Here is a 21,044-nt window from a genome sequence, read left to right on the forward strand (position 1 = left end):
CATTTGTCTTTTTTTTATACCAAAAATATAAAATATCTGGGACAGAGGAAATAAAGCCCCACCACATTTGCTTTTACTTTTGCTCATTTCTGGGTCCCCACGCTGACATAATCCCAAATGCTAATTTAGCCAAGCGTGGCTAATCCCCTAGAAGCCTCAGCAGTCAGCCATATAATTCGGTGGCGCACTATAGAACCTTCAATTCAATTTCTCAGATTTGTCAAAGAGAAGGATTAAAATGAGTTTGTCCCATTAAGCAGAAACAACACTGAAAGATCTAAAATCATATACAATTTATCACCCACGCTGATATGCCAGCCTTTCCAACTCCATCGTCTAGAGCATGTTTCTCAATCTCGGGCAATTTGGCCTCCCAAGGCACATTGCAATGTCTAGACACTTTTCGATTGTCATGACTCATGGGTGAAGGCAGGCAAAGGCTAGGGATGTTTCTAAACATCCAACAATGCACAGGATAGCCCTCACAACAAAGAATTATCTGGACCAAAATGTCAGTAGTGATCGTTGTCAAGTTGAGAAACCCGGCTGTAGATCACTCCTTCAATCTCATAATCACATGTGCCAATTTCCTGGGTGTGTAAGCATGCTACAAGGAAAAGCTAAATATTTAATTTAGATTTTGACATGGGACATCAATAGCTTTCTGATGCAAAGTGCTTTCAACTTCGTAACATCAAAGGTAAAACAAGTTCATTTTTAATATAAATAATAAGAACCTCTTACATACATAGTATGCAAAACAGATTTACTTGTATCCCGGTGTTTGATTGTTACTTCAGTCCTGTTAGAATTATAGCTGGTTATAAAATTATAACCATTTTATAGAAAGGAAATTATTTTTGCCTGGTGAATCTCTCGAAATGGCTTTTCAACTTGTTATAACACCTTAATTATTGAGGGGTCACCACTAAATCTGTCACATGTCAAGTATTTCTAGAAGGAAACATTCAGGGTGTGGGCTACTTATGTCTCTCCCATTAGGCGTGAGAACTCACCCAGGAGGAAAGTGGAACTTCAGGGACCCCCTTGAAGTGGTAAATTGTGTGGTGTGCCACAATTGTGCCACACATCTGATTCATAAGAATTCATATTTTTGGAAAGCAGCAAATGATGTTAGAAGTGATTTTCTTTCTCGAGTTGCCTTCTTTATAGAACCTGAAACAGAAGAGGGTTATGGTCAGGGAAAATTCCTGGCCTCTCATCTACCCTTTGTATGGCTTTTCCATGCTGTGATCCCTAAGGCATAACTAGAACATCCAGTGAAGAAAAGACCAGGGAAATCAGATGCTGAGCTGTTGTTTGGGTTTCCCTGGCAAGCTAAAAACATATGAATGTATAAATATAAGTGTGTCAAGTCCATTAGATGCTCTAAGGACCCCGTTTGACTCTGCAAATATCTTAAGGACAAGAGATTATCAGGCCAGAGACAAGGATTCAGAAGAGTCTGCTGAATGTGAAATGAATGCTCCCCTTGTTCAGAACTGGCACCATGCGCATTGTTTTTGAACCCATGTTTTAGCAGGGGGCAGACCCCAGGGTGAAATGCTGGTTTGACCACTTGCTAGCTGTGTGAAATTACAGCAGGTACACAATGATGCTCGGTTTCCTCATCTGCTAGATGGGGATGGTACTCTTTGGAGGAGCAGAGAAGATTAAAGGTATAATGTAATGAATTTAGCACAGTGCGAGGCTCATTGGAAGCACCTAAGGACAGCAAATCCTTGAAGGGGCTGTAAAGTTCTGATTATGGCCGTTCTTGCTGGTATGATCTCTTTTTGTGATACTTCCTTGGTATATATGTATGTTTTCTCTCCCCTGTGTACAATGCTGCTGTCCTAAATCAGACCCTTGACAGGTTTTGCAAATAGCCCATGAATGACACCAAACCCACCCTCTACTTAAAAACCCTTAAAGGAATCTAACTTCCTGAAGGAGCAGGTTTTCCTTTGCCTGTCCTTTAAATGTTGGGGCTCTCTAGGGTTTTCTCCACATCCCACTGCTTCTCTCTCATGCTCCCTGATGCTGTATTTTAATGAGTTTTGTACACACCAAAGTTCATAGCAGCAGTATTCACAATAGCCAAAAGGTAGAAGCAACCCACATGTCCATCGGTGAATGAAAGGATAAACAAATGTTGTAAATACATACAATAGAATGTTATTCAGCCTTAAAAAGAAAAGAAATCCTGATACATGCTACAACGTGGTTGAACCTTGAAAACATTATTCTAAGTAAATTAAGCCAGATGCAAAAGGACAAATATTGTATGATTCCACTTATATGAGGTACCTAGAATAGTCAAATGCACAGAGACAGAAAATAGAACAGTGGTTACCAGGGGCTTGGAAAAGGGGGGATGGAGAGGGATTTCTTAATGAGTGCAGAGTTTCAGTTTGGGACAAATGAAAAAGTTCTGGAGATGGATGGTGGTGATGATTACACAACAACGTGAATGTACTAAATGCACTGAACTGTATGCTTAAAAATGGTTAAGATGGTAAAATTTTATATTATGTATATTTTACAACAGTAAAAAAATTTTCAAATAAGCATAGTAAAATAATAACAAGAGGGGCCAGCCCACTGGCCTAGTGGTTAAGTTCGTGCACTCCACTTCAGTGGCCGGGGGTTTGCCAGTTCAGATCCCAGCATGGACCTATGTACCACTTATCAAGCCATGCTGTGGTGGCATCTCACATATAAAATAGAGGAAGCTGGGCACAGATGTTAGCTCAGGGCCAACCTTCCTCTGCAAGAACAGGAGGATTAGCAACAGAGGTTAGCTCAGGGCTAATCTTCCTCAAAAAAAGAAAAAATAACAAGAAAAATTGCTAATATTTATTGAATATTTACCACATACCAAGCATTAGGCTACTAATTTTATGTATAATCATTAATTTAATCCTTATATTAACTATTGGAGATTAGTGTTATTGTTATTCCCATTTCCCAAGAAGAAAACTGAGTCCTTGAGAGGTTAAGTAAGCTCCAGGTTACATAGCTAGGAAGCAGCAGAGCTTGGATTGAAATGCAGGTATCAAGTTCCAAATTCTTTTTTTTTTTTTCCTGAGCTGGTTATTTGGGTTTTTTTTTGTAAGATTTTTTTATTATTTTTTATTTTTTCATTTTTTTGCTTTTTCTCCCCAAAGCCCCCCCGGTACATAGTTGTATTATATTCTTCATTGTGGGTCCTTCTAGTTGTGGCATGTGGGACACTGCCTCAGCGTGGTTTGATGAGCAGTGCCATGTCTGCGCCCAGGATTTGAACCAACAAAACACTGGGCCACCTGCAGCGGAGCGCGCGAACTTAACCGCTTGGCCACGGGGCCAGCCAAATTCTTAATCATTATTTTACTCCCTTACCTAGTCCCTGTACATTGACAACCATCACATTTTGAATCTTTAGCTCAGATCTTAAAATGACAGTGATGAAGATGATAATATTGATGCTTTACTCACATTATTTTCATCCTCTCAAAAAAATTGTGAGTTTCCATTATCCCAATTTAAAGATGAGAAATATGAAGCATGAGGAGGTTAGTTAACTCGTTCATGTTCACCCATCCATGGTGGATCTACGACTCAAACCTAAATCAGTCTGATTTAAAGCCTTATTGTTACTACAACTACCTTCTTGAATATTCCACAAGCACCCGATTCTAAGATACTCTTGTTTTCTTACTTTAAAGTTTCTGAACTGTGGATATACCTTAGGATATCAACAGTCTTCTCCCTACACCCCAATATTAACCTGATGGATGGCGTTTGTAGAACTCAGGGCATGGTGTATTTGTCACTCTAGTCCCGGGCCTAGAACAGAGTAGGTCCAGTAGGTGCTCAGCTTAAGTGTGTTAAAACATGATCTGCCCCAAGATGACCAAACACTGGCCCTTAGGTACAGACCTAAATGAGAGAATCAGGAACTCAGGTAAGAAGAGTAAGTGTGATTAGGAGAAATCCTCTAACAGCCCTCAGTGAGTCAATGAGATGCTTCTGAGGCCAGAAAAGCTGGGCTATCCCAAGACTGACTTAGAGAACGTGCCTATATAATTATTAAAAGTTAAAACCCTTCTATGTGCCTGTTGGTCACACTTTTTATGGTCCACTTTTCTCTTTTTTCCCTTCCCAGGGGACATCTGTGCTTCATGACTAAGAACTGAGACTCCCAGTGCCCCCTGGGTCTTGTCATGGGCTCATGGGCCGTGTGTCTGGCCTCCACTCATCTGGTTGCCTCTTTAGCACTTTTACAATTGCCCTCAGAGATTGCAGAAAACGGGACTGGACAACTTGGAGCCCAAACACAGTTTCCAAGACCTAAATCCCCGCCCCCTGTGGTGATCCTAAGAGATGCTGTGGAATGCGAACTCTACCAACAAAGCCAATCAGCTTTGTTCTGTGAAAGAGTTCTCTAACAACCACGAATCATTAGGCATCAGAAGGAAAGGGCCAATTTTCCTGCTGTAAAACCAGCTTTTCATGAAAATAGACATCCTTGATGTCATGGGTAGAATTAAATGACCTGAATGCAACTTTTTAACAAAGGAAATAGTGGCAAAGAGTTTTCACTGTCCTTTTTTTTTCCCTGGAGTATATCTTGTCTGTACCCAGATCTAGATATGGAACAATGTACTTGTAACAATAATTAGACATTACCATGACAACTACAATGTTCAAAAATTGCCAGTAGCAAAAGAAATCACTTCCCAAGGAAAAGCTTTTTGTTGAGAAAGTACATGTAATTTTTCAAGGCATAACAAAAATATGTATGGTTATCTTAAAATACTGTAATTTTCCCAATTATTACTGATTATGTCAATCCAAAATGCAGTTGAAATTTCAGTGTGATGGAGTCATAATGAATGTAAAGGTTGACCTGACTGGTATGATCTTATAGTAGAAGAGGAATGAGACCGTGCGTGGAGAAATCCCTGCATTACTCTAGTTATCAAATATTCATGCTATAAAAACTCTGCAAAATGACGTTTCCTAAATAAATGTCAAGAGTTAGATGGCATTCAGTTGACAATTCCAGGAAGAGTGCAAATAGTGTTTCTTTAATTAAAAGCAAGCAAAAAATGATAACTAATGAAATGTCATGATGGGACGGGGAAAGTGTAGGAAAGAAAGGACTCTGGGAAACCTGTCAGAGAATTGAACTCTGACGCTGAGGAGAGGGGGCCTGGGGGCAGCTTCCTCATTTCTGCAGAGCCAGGTTCAAAAAATGCCAAATAGTAAAATACTAGCAAAAATGCATCCACAAAAGGGAGAGCCTTAGCACTCTTTTACAGGGAAGGAAGCCGTATTAAGTGTAATGGGGAACATATGTTATTATTATTAAAAGTAGTAATAACTAGCACTGAGTGCCTCCTTGATGCCAGGGAGGTTGACAAGCACTTTGTGAATGCTCTCTCTCCAAATTAAGCTTGTGTAAAGGGCACCAGTGAAGCACAAAAACCGTGTTTTGCCAGAAATTGCTAGTTTCCATTTCCAAAAAAGCACTGACTTAGTCTCAGAGGAAAACTCCGACTGTTGCTGTGAACTACCTTTGTTCAGATTTTGAATTGGTATTGTTTTTATTTTAAATTACATAATGGGAGGGGGAGGCAGCACCAGATTCTTTTCAACATCCAAAAGCTCTAAGCCTTTGGCCCTGGCCACTGGGTCTCTCCCGCCGTTCTTCAGTTAAGTAGTTACCATCAGGGGATCACATGAGGCGGCGGAAACCTGGGCAGACAGCTTTAAATGAGATTGGAGCACCGGTCTCCCTCCTACCCTGAACTTGCTCTGAACCACTTCACTGGAGCATCCCCTGTCCATCCTGGATACACTGCCTGTTGCAAATCCCCCTTGTTGTTTTTATCTGAACTTTGTGTCTGATTCCATATCATCACTCCCCAGGATATTTCTACCCAGGTTGAAAACACACATCCCGCTTCCAGGCATCTGCTTCACGTTTCCTGGATGGCTCAGTAATGTGTTTGTTTAGCTCACTTCGCATTAGACTATAGATTTTGCCAGTGGCCTTTTGAACACCGGCCTCAGGATGTTTGTTTTTGTAAGTTTTTGTCTTATCTCACTTCCTCTGAAAAAGCCTCACTTTTCACAGCTTGGCCGAAGCCTGAATAAGCAGCTCTCTGAGCCTTGCCTAGACATCTTGCCAGTGTGCGAGGCTAAATTATTTGCAGTTTGAAAATCATAACCATTTTGCGTTGTTGCATTTCATCAAACGGCCAGAAGAGCATCCCAAGGACATGGACAAGCATACAGTAAACTGCATTGGCAGTAGTCTGTCTCCTTTCTCTCTCTTGCCCCATCTTTCCCTCCCTCCTCCTCGCCCCCCCCCCCCCCCCCCTTCTCTCTCACAAATGCTTAGAACTGGGATGAAGTTCAGTGATTCTCAAATGCAAGGGAAGCACCTGGAAAACTTGTTAAAATGCAAATTCCCAGACCACATCCTCAGAGAGTCATTCTCAACAGCTGGGTGAGCCCTGGGAATCTGTCTTTTTAACAAACATCACCCTCCCCCACTGCTCCTATCGTTTTGATGACAGTTTGTAGATCTTAACATGAAGAATCCCAGGAAAGCAGTTAAAATATTGCACTCAAATGTCTCCAATCTGGCTTTGAATCCTAGCTCAGCCATTACCTGGCTGGGTAACCTTCTGAATCCCAGTTTCCCTCAAATGTGGATGAAAGAGGAGGTTTTGTGAGAATTCGATGGACTTGGCACAAAGTGAATGCTCAACAAATAATAGCTCTTATTTTTAAGTCATTGTATTCTGAAGAAAACACAGAAGAATTGAAACAGTAGAAAACAGAATCTTATTAATAGTCTTCTGTGAGGAGAAAGTGGTCTTAGTCTACGTAAAAACTCAAGGCGAAACTTGGACCAAAATGTGAAAGACAGAAAGTGAGTGCCCCGCTCTTTTATTTCCCATAATCTATAGCTCATGTCTCTCCCTTCTCTTGGTACCCTTTTCAGCCCCATCTTCACTCAGCATCCTTCAGGAGGTTTCTTGAATTTGCTTCCTCAGGGAGGGTGGCCTTCCTGACCCCTAGGTTAACTCCACAGCCCGGGTTACTTCCTCTTGATGCACTCATCACATGTTATTATTAATTACTAGCTTGGTATCTCCCTTTCTGCTAAACGGTGAGTTCCACTAAGAGATGGGATCTGTTGCCTATCAGCCTTATGTCAGTGGGAGGTTCATAGCACGAGCCTGATACAGATCTTTTGAGGAAATAAATAAATATAAGGAAGATTTTTTTAAAAGTCACTAATGCTGTTCAACTATGAGACAGAATGTCTTGGGAGTACTGCCTTGCCTATCACAGCAGGTCCATTCAAATGGACCCCTTGGATACATTGCTGAGGAAGTCCCTGCAGAGAACTTGGTGACCAGTTGGCCAAATGGTTTTCCAGACCACCTCAAGGAAATCTGGGACAATTTCTTGAAAAAAGACAAAGTCATAATGAAGACCTCTGTTTTGCCATTTGCAAAGAGTTAGACAAATTGAACAAGGAAACACCAGATGACAACATCAATTTTAATTATGTCTCAGTGAAACACCTAAGGTACCATTTAAATGATGCACAGCCCACAGGCCCTCCAAACAACGAAGGGAGAATTAATGAACTAGAGACAGAATGATTCCGTTTACTAATATACTCCCAGCTTTGCTGCATTTAAATTTGTTTTCCTTCCTCATATGGAGAAATTTTAGCTTGGCATTACTATTTCCACAAAGGAAAGGTGATTCACCAGCTGAATGAATTAAGCATTCTACCAGACTTGGTCTCAAAAGTTGGAAAAACAGCAAAAATCACACATTATTTCAAGTCTGGAAAAGCTGAGCTAATATTTTTTCTCCATTGTCTTTTATTTTCTGCTTCTGGCCAAAAATGGAAAGCCATTTTTATATCCTTTTAAACGTGTTTCTTAGGGGAAAGACACCTTCCAAGTAGAAGCAGGAGCAAAGAATAAGTGCTAAGTTCTATTTCTTTTGGCATGTCTACTTCATTTGAATTTTGCTCATATGGCTGGAGTTTCCATTACTGAAAAATAGAAGGCGACCTGAGAGCTCAGAAAAAGTGAAGAAAGAAGGCTACTTTGTTTTATAAGGCTAATTCTTAGCCATGTTCTTAACCAATTTAGTCCTTATTACAGCATAACTAAACTCCATCTATAGGACAATCCCTCTGATTGGATATTTATATCCCATTATTTTCAAAGAAAATCAAGAGTGCCCGATAGAATGACAGTTATGCGTGACAAGCATGTAAGTGTACAAAGATAAATTATGCCTTCGTTCTTCATTTATTTGGCAAAGTTATGGAGATGCCATTTTTAAGGCATTTCTACACATTCCTCTGTTCGTTTCTTTGAGCCCATTTGTTTTCTTTCTTCCAGGAAAGAAAATAAACTGAAAACAAAGACAAAGTGTACTCTCTGGCAAAGTAGTAACAGCTCCAGCAATAGACTACTTCTGAGTTCTGGAGGGTCATTCTGCAGAGACCCTGAACTTAGTCTGGTTAATGAAAACCCCGATACTTGTTAGTAGTTTGGGCTTTATCAGGTTTATCACTTGTCATAAATACAAGGAAAAATGAGTGTGGGACAGCCATATCATCAGATGGGAGAGGATGGAAACGTTATGTGGAGACAAACCTGTTCTATATCACACCTGCAATGAAGCCCGTGCAAAAGAAGAGCACACACTCTCTCGTGCGTGGATAAAGCAGCAAGAGAAGGATCACTTTATGGAAGCAATTTCCAAAGTGTATTCTTTTGATGATATCTACGGTCAAAAAGGTTTTGCACAATAACTCCATACTCTTTCTACTTTTTGACAGTCACAATGCATTTTGGTCAAAGACCCAAGGAATTCCTGAAACCACGTATACTCTTATTTAACTTGACTTTTCCCAAATTCACTGTACATCTATTTTACAGCACTCCTATTAATAATAACTAGACTTCCACTGAAAAATAGTACCTCAACCTGCAAGCCACTCTCCCACTCCCACTCCCCAGCCCTTCTTTTCTTCAGACTTCATTTAATGCAAGGATGACCTATACCTCCAATACTTTCCAATCTTTTGTATGTCATGACACCCATAGACAAGTATAATAAAAATTATAGCAGTTGTGTGCCACACATATACATAATGAATCAGTAACATTTGTTCCACTTGATATTTTTTGACTATCTTTACCATCCATAAAATATTCTGTGAATTCTTCTCTTCTATAAATTTATGAAGTGCTGGCCCAGACGGAAGGCCACAGCACCAGGGGCTGAGGAGATCAATAGCATGGGGAAACCCACTGTACCGCAGCTTACCAGTTGGGAATTCCATTCTGATGAGCTAATAGGTATGTACAGGGTGAACCCACCCTGGTTATTGGGAATATTTGTGTACTGACTGTGGAGACCTCTGCACTCACCCATCATTTGGTGTCTTCAGGTACCTACCTACCCAGTGTGAAGTCAGTTATGAGCACTATGACTGGTGCCCTTTGTTTCACTGCCCACCCCACCCTAAACATTTTACGGGGAGCTGGTGCTATGTTATCCAAATGACTACCCTCATTTCCTGTGTTAGGGTCACTTCATTTTTCCTGTCTTGGTTTCCGTAAGAGGCAGTGGACCAGATGGAGGAGAACTGAAGGATGATCTATCAACTCTCCCTGCAACATTTGGAGGATTTTCACTTCCTTTTAATCAGGAGCAGGCTGTTCTCAGAGGATCACCTTGCCTCCCACTGCCCTACTTGCTTCCAAAGCAGACAGCGAGAATTTGATTTTACTATCAGAGCTAGGACTGTGGGAAAAGGGCAGCAGGTTGGAAAAAGGTAACTGGCAGGGAAAAGTTATAGTCCAATGGACTGATGGGATCTGATAGGAATCCAGGCGTTTTCTAAATAGACCTACTAGCTAATACCAGGTTTCTTATTCTCGTTTTGAGCTCTCTAGGCTTTTGCTGTCATTGTTGTTGTTTTCCCACTGGAATGTATTGTCTCCTTTTTATTTCCTTAAAAAGTAATCCAGGGGGACCAGCCCCGCGGCAGAGCGGTTAGTTTTGTGTGCTCCGCTTCAGCAGCCCGGGGTTCCTGGGTTCGGATCCCGGTGTGGACCTATTCTACTCATCAGCTATGCTGTAGAGGCATCCCACACACAAAGTAGAGAGAGTTTGGCTCAGATGTTAGCTCAGCAACAATCTTCCTCAAGCAAAACAAAAAAAAAAAAAAAAAAAAAGAGGAGGCTTGGCAACGGATTTTAGCTCAGGGTGAATCTTCCTCACACGCAAAAAGGAATCCACATTCGTGGCTCAAAATTGAAACTATACAAATGAGCAAATCTCAAAGAAAACAAAAATCACTCATAAAACCACCACCCAAACAGAATCATAGTTCTCATTATAATGTATTTCTCCCAGTTGTCTTCCTTGCTTAAATATTTGCAGTTTATTTTAAAACATTGGAACATTTGTGCATAATGTATTATAAGTAACTTTTCCCACCTTACTATACACCTTAGTTGTCTTTAGATGCCGTGAAATGTTCTTCCATGATATCACTGCGGGAGGCTGCACGAACTCCCTTCTGTGGTTCTGTGTGTGAGGATGCATTTCATCCATCTCTTCCTGGAATCCAAAGTAGTGGTTCAGTGTTTTAGATTGTTTTTCCTATTATCAACAGTGTTATGGTTAACACCTCTATAACTAAATCTTTAACACACACCTTTGACTTTGTACTATTTTCGCCTCATTTCTTGTGAGATATAACAAACCCCTAGAAAAGTATGTAAAACATTTTTACAGTTCGTTGAATACTTCTAAAGATGAACAGCAATGGTTGCATAGCAATATGAATGTACTTAATGCCACAGAACTGTACACTTAAAAATGGTTAAAATGAGAGTTGTCCCGGTGGCATAATGGTTAAGTTTGTGCTCAGCTTCCGCAGCCCTGGGTTTGCGAGTTCAGATCCCAGGCATGGACCTACACACCCTTCATCAAGGCATGCAGTGGTGGCATCCTACATGCGAAATAGAGGAAGTTTGGCACAGATGTTAGCTCAAGGCTAATCTTCACCAAAAAAAGAGAAAAAATTGATTAAAATGGTAAATTTTATATTATGTATATTTTGCCACAATAAAAAAAAGAACACCGATATGATTACCACCCTGGGCTAGGAAAAGATCATTGCCAGCAGCCCATGAACCTCACCCCATCACAACTCCTGAGGCTTCCTTGGAGGTAACCACCATTATGATTCCCTTCTTTTCTTTTTAATTTTACCAAATATGAATGAATATCCCAAAATATCTGTTTTTAAATTTTTGTAGGAATGGAATCATATTTTTGCTTCTGACTTTTTTGGTTCAACGTATGCTTGTAAGATTTATCCATGTAGTCTGTCCATGCACATGGCTTCATGGCATCCCATTGTATGAATATACCATAATTTATTCATTCGACTCAGGATGGACATCCAGATTTGCACCACTACTAACAGCCTGCAATAATCCTAGGGCACGTGTGCACTCACTTCTCTGAGGTGTACTCCAAGACTGAAATCATTGAATCACGGGATAAAGATATCTTTAACTTGAGTAGATAACACCAAAATAGGTGATTATCTTATTTACACCAGCTTTGTATGAGGATGCCCAATGTTCTACCCTCTCCCAACATTTGGTATTTTCAGAGTATAAATTTTGTTGTCAATCTGTTGTACAATCTATTATAAGTAGATGTACAATAGTATTTCCTTTTGGTTTTTATTGGCATATGTCAGATTATTAATGAGGTTGAATACGTTTCATAAATTTATTGCTCATTTGGATTTTCTCTTGGCTTGAATCTTTTTCGGATATTTTTCTATTGTCTATATTTTTCTTACTGTTTTGGGAGAGTTTTTCTTATATCTTCTGAATAACAAAGCCCTTTGTTGGTTATATATGTTTCCTCAATTTATAGCTTTTCTTTTCACTCTCTTAATAGCATCTTTTGATAAAGTTTTTTTCAATGAGGTGAAAGATACAACCTTTTCCTTATAGTTCCTCGTATTTTGTTTAAGATATACTTATCTACTCTACACTCATGAAAATATTCTTCTACACTATTTTCTAAGTTTTATAGTTTATCCTCTCCTATTTGGATTATAAACTAATTGGAATTTTGTATATGATATAAGGTAGAGGTATAATTTTGTTTTCTTCTTCTTTTTTAAAAATATATGGACACCCAATTGTCCTACCAACATTTATTGAAATTTCTCCTTTCCCTACCAAACTGCCATGGTACCTCTGTCATATAGCAAATGCCAGATGCCCATAGTACATATTACATGCATAGGTCTATTTCTGGGCTCACTGCTCTGTTCTACTGGTCTGTTTGCCCATCCCTGATCCACAGTTAATTCTAACATCACAGCAATTCTTGATCCCTGGTGGGGCACACCATCCATATTGTTGTTGCTCTTCTTGGCTCTTATTCATCTTATTTACCCTTTGAAATTCCACATACATTTTATATTCATCTTATCCTATTGTTGAAAATTTTGAAAATTTGATTTGAGGTTATATTGGCGGAGAATTTATATCTTTACACTATTAAGGCTCTCAATCTATGACCATTTATTTAGGTCTTCTTTACTGTCCATTAATAATACTTTATAATTTACTCAGTAGAAGTCTTAACTCTTTTGTCAGATTTATTTTTACATATTTTGATGCTATTATGAATGCTATCTTTTTAAAATTTTTATTTTTTTTTGCCGTATACAGTAGAACAACTGATTTTCTATATTAATCTTATATCTAGAAAACATGTTTAATTCTGTCATTAATCCAAATAATTTATCTGTGGTTTCTTTTGGGTTTCATACATATAAAATCATATGATTTTTAAGTGACAAATTTGTTTCTTCCTTTCTAATCCTTATGCCTTTTCTTTTTCTTGCCTCACTGCACTGACTAGAACCTTCAGTATAATTCGGATTAGAAGTGGCAATGGTGGGCAACCTGTTTTTTTCTTGATCTCCAAGTGGGAACACACCTTCAGGTATGATGACGGATGGGGTTGTTTTTATAGATCTCCTTTATCAGATTAAAGGAGTTAGGTCCCTCCTATTCCTAGTTTGCTACAAGATTTTCTTTTTTATGATGAATGAATATAGGATTTTTTTCAAAAGCTTTTTCTGCATTTCTGTATCCTTTGAGAAAATCTTACGAATTTTCTCTTCTAATGTTTCATTTATCTATTATTTTGTAACAAACCAGGCCAGCATTTAGTGGATAAGAACTTCCATTTTATTATCCCTTATACCTCTGTGGGTTGGGAGGGTTCAGCAAGGTGGTTCTTCTGCTGCTCTTGTTTTGGTGCTCTCAGGTAGTTGCAGTGAAATGGTACCAGGGGCTGGAGTCATCTGGAAGCTCATCTTGGACTTTGGAATGTCCCAGATGCTCATTACATGTCTAGCACCTTGGTGGAGATGGCTGGAAGTCCCAGTGCAGCTGGGATGCTGGGATGGCTGGACCTGTCTTTCTCCACGTAGTCTCAGGGTCTTTTTCTCTCTCTGTGGCCTCTACATGTAGTCTCTACAAAGTCTCTCCAGCTGGGTAGCTGAGTTCTTACATGGGCAGCTGGGTTCTTACATGGCGGCCCAAAGTGCAAAGCAGGAACTGCCAGGCCTTCTTAAGGTATATTCCTGGAATTGGCATAGCATCACTTCTGCCACATTCAGTTAGTTTAAAGTAAGTCACAGACCAGCCCAGATTCAGAGCCAGAGGGACTACACAAGGATAGAATGCCAAGAGGCCATCTTTAGAGACAGGCTACCACAATATATTAATGTGATGAATTGCATCAATTATATTTTCTAATGTCTACTAGCCTTACTTACTTGGGATAAACCCAACTTGGTCATAATGAATTATCTCCAAATCTAATATGCTACTTGCTTAGGTTGGCTCATTTTCACTTTTTCCTCTTAATATATTTCAAGAAAAATTGTGGATCCCTCTTGCCCTTAAAAAGAATCAAATATTACTCTTATATAAATATAGTTGAAGCACCAAGTTCTCTCCTATCCTAATATATGCCCCAAGATGAAACTTCTTTGATCTTTCCATGGAGGGGATGAGACACTGGGACAAAGTTTATTGCTCCCAGCTTGGCAGGCATCAGAACCTGAGAAGTCATGATTTCAGTCGGTGACTCACTGTCACATTAGTGTATCCTGTTCCCTGCTGATGGTGCCACCTTTTAACACAACAGCACTTAGAACACCCTGTATTGGCAGTGAGATGAGTCTTCCTGGTCACCCTCTATTCTGTGTGACTTCACAATGGTTGCATTGCAAGAATTATGACAGTAACTTCCTGAAGTCCCACAGTGCCCAAAAAATGGAGGGTGACTCATGCCTCTGACACGGAAGTTAATGTTTGTTTTCAATGCTTATATTGGTCACTTTTTCCCTGTTTTCCCCCCACATTTGCTGATCCTATCTTCCACTAAGTTTATGACAAAATTGGAGAACATCACTAGGAGGTAATTAGGATAGCATTCAGTTACTATTATACTAGATTCTATTTGAAAGATTATAATTTAGTATGTACCAGACACTGTGTTTGTGTATTTTTTATATATTGTGGACAGAACATGGCCACAAATTTATCAACCTTCCTCCCACTGAGAGGTGAGTCTGTGACTCCTGCCCTTGAATCTGGGTGAGTTCAGAAACTGCTTTGAGCAGAAGGATATGGAAAAAGTGGTACTGTGACTATTATCAGGTCCAGGCCTTAATGGACTGGCAGCTTCCGCTTCCTGTCTTTTGGAACACACTCTCAGGGAGAAACCAGCTGCCAACAACCCTGCAACCACCATGCTGTGAAGGCCAAGGTAGCCACAAGGGAATAAAGAGACCTGACTACCTCCCTCCCAGCTATTCTGGCAATCCCAGACTAGGCAGCAGATATGTGAGAGAAGAAACCATGAGATGATCCAGCCTCAACCACTGTCTGTTGATACCAATTGGCACAGAGATTATAGGAGGAGATACCAGTCTGTTTTTAAACAAAGATGAGTCAGTTTTTTTTTTGAGGAAGATTAGCCCTGAGCTAACATCTGCTGCCAATAATCCTCTTTGTGCCGAGGAAGACTCGCCCTGAGCTAACATCCATCCCCATCTTCCTCTACTTTATATGTGGGACGCCTACCACAGCATGGCTTGCCAAGTGGTGCCATGTCTGCACCTGGGATCCAAATCGGAACATGCACACTTAACTGCTGCGCCACCGGGCCGGCCCTAGATGAGTCAGTTTTGATCATGTTGTGTTTGAGGCGCTACGGGACAACCTGATAGACATATTTAGAGGGTACAAATGTTTGAAGTTTAGGATGAAAGAACTGGACTGCAGGTAGAGACCTGAAAATCCTGAGGGTGCATATTCTTGGTTTTCTTTTTTCTTTTCTTCTTCTTCTCCCCGAAGACCCCCAGTACGTAGTTGTATATTCTAGTTGTAGGTCCTTCTGGTTGTGCTATGTGGGACGCCACCTCAGCATGGCTTGATGAGTGGTGCCATGTCTGCACCTGGGATATGAACTGGTGAAACCCTGGGCCGCTGAAGCAGAGTGCATGAACTTAACCACTGGGCCACGGGGCCGGCCCCCATCACTGGTTTTCACTACCACTGGATGTGGCCCCCTCTCATAGCAGTAGTCGCTCACTTATGGGTAGAGGGTCACATCCCTAGTGGAGTGTAGGAGAATTGCACCTATGGGGAAGAGGGACAATGTGTGCCACACAGCTCGAATGAACCCCTCTCCCAGGCAATTCTAACATGGGCCCCAAGGAACAGTTCCACCTCTGTCTCCCCCTTGCCAAAAACTAAAGTAAAATAAAAAATTCAAAAGCATCATGTTGAAATATAGGCCATTGTTTATGTGATTGGTATGGTCTTTCGTGTAGGTATTTTCCCACTGCTAAAGTTATTTATCAAATTATCTCTTCCACTGTCTTTTTTTATGGTCAATAAGGATCTACACCATCTGGTTCTTGGCTACCAGTGTGATCTCATTTCCTTTAACTTTATGCCTCATTTGCTTTTCTCCAGCCACCCTGACTTTTTTGTCTGTCCTTTCAATTTACCGAGCTCCTTCCCATTACTTGCACTTATTATTCCTTCTGCTGAAGAGCTTCTTCCCCAGCTCTTCCTATGGCTCTGTCCTTCCCAAAATTCAAATGTCAACCCAGAACCCAGATGTCACCTTCTCAGAGAGGCTATGTCTACATGCTACACCAATACCCTCTTTTATCTCCTTTATAGCACCTATTCATACCTAAAATTGAAAAAAACAAAAATTGTTTGAAGTACTCTCAGCTCCACAAGGACAGCAGTTTGGAATTTCTGATTCCCAGCTTCAAATGAGAACATAGCAGATTTCCAATAAATAGCTGCTGAATGAATGAATGATCATCTGGACGCAGGAGGAGGGAACCAAGAGAGGCAGGAGGAGGGTCAGTGAGCACGCGTCTCCAGTGCTCCCAGATCTAGTGCACTGGTCTGTGGCTCTCAACCTCAGCTGCACATTGGAATCATCTAGACTCTCACTGAAGCCTGAGTCCCACTCCCAGAAATTCTGATATAATTTGTTTGCATGTGGCCTAGGCATCACAATTTTTCAAAGCTCCCCAGGTGATTATTATGTGCATCCCAATTGAGAACCACTCATTAAGTGTTAATAAAACTTTCCTAGGACTCTTGTGACTTCTTTATTAAGTAAATTCTGAGACGCTCTAACTCTAGGGCTGCCAAGCAATGCTAATCACTAAAGATGTCCCCAAAATACTTGGTCTGAAGAAAGACACGGATGGCTCATGTTTACCTTAAGGATCCAATTCCCATTGACTGGTGGGAACATTTTGGTTTGTAAGAAAAGATACATGGAGCTTCTGTTAGAAGATAAACTAGGTATGGCGTGTCAGCTGAATTCAGAATTTTCCACATTAGTGTCTTTCTTGGGCAGGGCATATTAAAGTAGGATAGGAAAGTAACTTAACAGTCCTCCTGGGAACAGGAGAGGGTTTTGACATTTTGAAGATCACGTCTCTGCCCCCGAGGGAAGTATACAGGAAAACAGAGCCAGGTTCTTTCTGCTAAGCCCATCTTTTGGGTAACATGGGGAATGTACCAGTGGCGTTGAGGAGCACTGTGGAGCACAATGTTGGTTGAGAAAAAACTTAAAAAGCAGTAAAACCCTCTTTTCGAAGGAACTCAAGCTGTAATCCCAATTTCTAAAACTGATAAAAGCGGGGCAGCTCTGTTTGAAGTAGAGTGTGTAGCCTGGAGGCCAGCTCAGTCCAGACTGCCTCGCACAATCCACCTGGGGGTGGCCCTGGAGGACTGAAGCCTAGGGCTCTGCCAAACTTAACTTGAAAAACACCCTTCCAGATGATGCTTTTAGGAGCAGCACTTAAAGATCTCTGCTGGCTAAGAAAACTGACCATAAGAGAAGTTAAGCTAATAACAAATAGGTAAGGGGTTGCTGTGGTTTCTTTGGTATTCAGATTGAGCATGGTATTAAGATGAACCCGACTGGCCCCTTTCTAGGAACCCTTCTGTACGTGTACCCAAACATGACCTAGGGATGTCGCTAAAATGCAGATTCTGATTCGGTGGATCTTAGGTGGGACCGAAGATCTGCATTTCTGATAAGCTCCAAAGTCCTGCCAATGCTTTGAATACCAGGGTCCAAATCACAATTCATACATGAGAATTCCCTGTGAGACTGCTTACATGTGTCTGCTTACATAGCTTACCCTTTGGGAACCCAGGAAGAGAGCCTGAGACTCAACAAACACCAGGTCTGGAGGAGGGGTTGCGGATGATCTAGTCCAACCCAACTGTTTTACTGATTGGAAAACTGAAGCCACAAAGGGCAAACAGTTCTGCCAACTGCCCATCGCCAGCTGGCAGCATAGTACAGTGGATGCCAGAATGGAAGCATCTGACTTCCCAACCCTCAGCTTCCCCTGCAACACCATGGGCCTTCCTTGATCATTGCTTCTCTGTCCGTGCTTCATGAGGCCAGAGACTGTGTCTCTCTTGTCTTCTGCTGTAGTCCCAAAGCCTAGCACAGTGCCTGGCACAGGCAAGGTGCTAAGTAACTCTCATTGTTGTGTATTCCTGCTACACCTATGCCGAGTCAATTATCTTCAAATTCTCTTATTAAATATTTTTGAGTCATAAAAATGAAAACTGATGTTCCTAGATAAAATACCAAAGTTCTCATAAGAGTCTGGATACAGTAGGCATTCAGAACATGGATTATGGGGAGTAGAAAGCACGGCCCTTGAATTTAGCCCTGGCTCCAACATTTACTAAGTGTGTGATCTTGGGGATTTTGCTCAACTACTTTGAGCCTCAGTTTCCTTATTTGTAAATTGGAGACATCAATAGATCCTATGTCATGAGGTTTTGTAAATAATTAAGTGATCAATGCATGGAAAATGTTTGACATGGTGCCTGGTACATAGGAAGTGCTAAATCCAGTGAGAGCCCTCTGGATTACAAAAGCAAACTAATGATTCCATCAGTCACACCAGAAGGCACAGTGGTAGGAGTCCATTGCCAACTTCCAATCCGTAAGAATTGGAAATGGATTATCTCTGAAATGATCATGTATAATGTACAGACCATCAGACTAGAGTGAACAAATTTGGGTTTGCCCAGCCTCTCGGGAGAATCTTTCTATGGCATAAGGTGTGTCACCCTTGCATAGTAAAGTGCTTACTGAGATACTGAAGAACCAAATTACTGAGGTGGGTCACTCCCAACAGACATTATGGCAGGAGGGGTGCGGGGCTGAATTCTCCCCTGCGATTCTCTCTCCACAGTCCAGATATTGGCTAACCAACTTAGAGTTTGCTGCAGATACGTGGTGCAACAGCTTTGAGCAATGTGTTTCAGTCTCTACCCAGAGAGTGTAGGGAAGATATTTTTAGCCTGATTTCTAAATGGAGGAATGTGAGTTTGAAATGCATGCCTCCGGAGGTCACCAGGGGAACGAGACTGTGATTGTTACTATCGGGAAGTGTATGTTCTTCACATGTCCCAGGTTTTCAGAATAGTTCTGATCTTCAAACATTCTGCTCCATTGTTCCGTGAGTAAAATTCTTCTTGTGTGATCAGTTATCTTTCTTTTGGGGGAGAAATGGCTGGGAAAATATGGCCACCACAGACCAACATAGAGATCACTTTAAAGCTACTTGGTGGCAGAGGAAAAAGTACTACATATTTTAAGTAGGTGAGACTTCCCCTTTAACTCGGTAATGAGTCAGACTTTTTTCAGTTGCAAGTGACAGAAACTAACTCAATCTGGCTTAGGCAAAAAGGGAATTCCCTGACTCTTGAAAGTGAAAAGTCCAGGGGATTCACGGCTGGATGATTGCAGATTCTCAATCAATGACCCAGCGAAGCCACCTCTCTTCACCTCCTTACTCTCATTCCTCTGTGTTGGTTTTATTCTCAAGCAAGCTCCCCCTTTGGGTGATGGCAGCAGCCCCAGCCTCATATCCTGCCAGCTTGGCATCCAAACAGAAAGAAAGTGATTTTCCAAAGTGTTTCAGCAAAAGCTCTGAAAATTCCCTCTGGCTGGACCCGGGTCATTTATCCCTCCCACAACACCATGAGGGACGGGTGTCAGCAGCACCTGAATTGCACAGATTAGAAGACCCCCCCAAAGTAAACTGAGGTATTGATAGCAAAAGAGGCATTGCCACCAAAAGCGTATGGATGCTGGACAGGGAAATGCAATAAATGTCCTTTGATCCTTTTCCTCTGAGTCAGGATTCTGTTTCCTATTGCTTCCTTATGCCCAGTTTTCCTAGAATGAAATTCTTCCCCAAACCTATTGTCACCTACCCACAAAAGATCTGCCTCTTGCCCACAAATGATGTTCATTTGGCCACTCTTTATTTTTTCTGCCTGTACCACGTGAACTTCAGTGAGGTCTCAGTTCTGGCTGTTGAATGTCTCTCCCCACGTGACTGAATATCACTTGGAGACTTTCTTTCAGTTACATTGGCTCCCTTTTGCCTCCTCAATTTCCGTAAGTTTGCCACTAAATTCTGGCAATCCTTTCATAACTGTGGATGGAACGACAAAGACTACAGCTGTGGGCAGCCAGGAAGAGCTGCTTCTAGGATTTCCCGAGAAACATGTAGACACAACTTTGCCACCAAATGCAGCATTTCTGGAGAACTGCAGAATGGGCCCACTGTTCATCTTATCACCAGAGAAAGAATGCCAGGAATGATTTGCTTGGATCCAATTTGCAAATTGCATTTAGAGAGCTAATTAGATATGAATTTGCAAATGAGAATTGCCACCCTTGTGTGGAGCAATCTGCTTTATCAAACAAGATGTGACACCATGTGTGTTATGTACTGAGCATGGTAAGGTTCGCAGTTACACAGATAGTGGAAGAGCTCCAAGACTGACGAGTGCTTAATGTACAGCTGAATGTCACAAGGTTTAGAAACAGCCTCAAGTAGCAAAAAAGGGGATTTTAATAAAATGTACATTTTCTTTTTTTTTTTTTTGAGGAAGATTAGCTCTGAGAGAACTACTGCCAATCCTCCTCTTTTCTCTGAGGAAGACTGGCCCTGAGCTAACATCCATGCCACCTTCCTCTACTTTATATGTGGGATGCCTACCACAGCTTGGCTTTTGCCAAGCGGCGCCATGTCCACACCCCGGATCCGAACTGGCGAACCTGGGGCAGCTGAGAGGCAGAACGTGCGCACTTAACCGCTGCGCCACCAGGCTGGCCCCAAAATGTATATTTTCATTCAACACAGTGCATCAGAGCCTCCTACAGGGTTTATGAAAAAGAATTAACATTTATTGACTATTTACTAAGTGTCAGACCCCATTCATTCCTCCAAACACTCTGCAGGGAAGGTACTGTTATTATTCCCATTTTACAGTTGGGGAAACTGAGGAAGTGTG

The 21,044-nt window shown here is 41.2% G+C and overlaps 1 long non-coding RNA gene across 4 annotated transcripts in view; it reads right to left on the reverse strand.

Moving 5' to 3' along the window:
- LOC124245141 (uncharacterized) overlaps positions 1–21,044 on the reverse strand; it is a 372,527-nt gene that overhangs the window by 77,582 nt on the left and 273,901 nt on the right. Inside the window, exon 5 of one of the 4 annotated variants that reach the window (XR_006890193.1) lies at positions 1,017–1,176. The exons of the other annotated variants lie outside the window; for them this stretch is intronic. This is a non-coding gene — a long non-coding RNA (uncharacterized LOC124245141). The remainder of the gene's footprint in view (positions 1–1,016; positions 1,177–21,044) is intronic. 4 annotated transcript variants of the gene reach the window in all.

This window comes from Equus quagga, chromosome 1 (genome assembly GCF_021613505.1).
Source record: "Equus quagga isolate Etosha38 chromosome 1, UCLA_HA_Equagga_1.0, whole genome shotgun sequence".
NCBI lineage: Eukaryota > Metazoa > Chordata > Mammalia > Perissodactyla > Equidae > Equus > Equus quagga.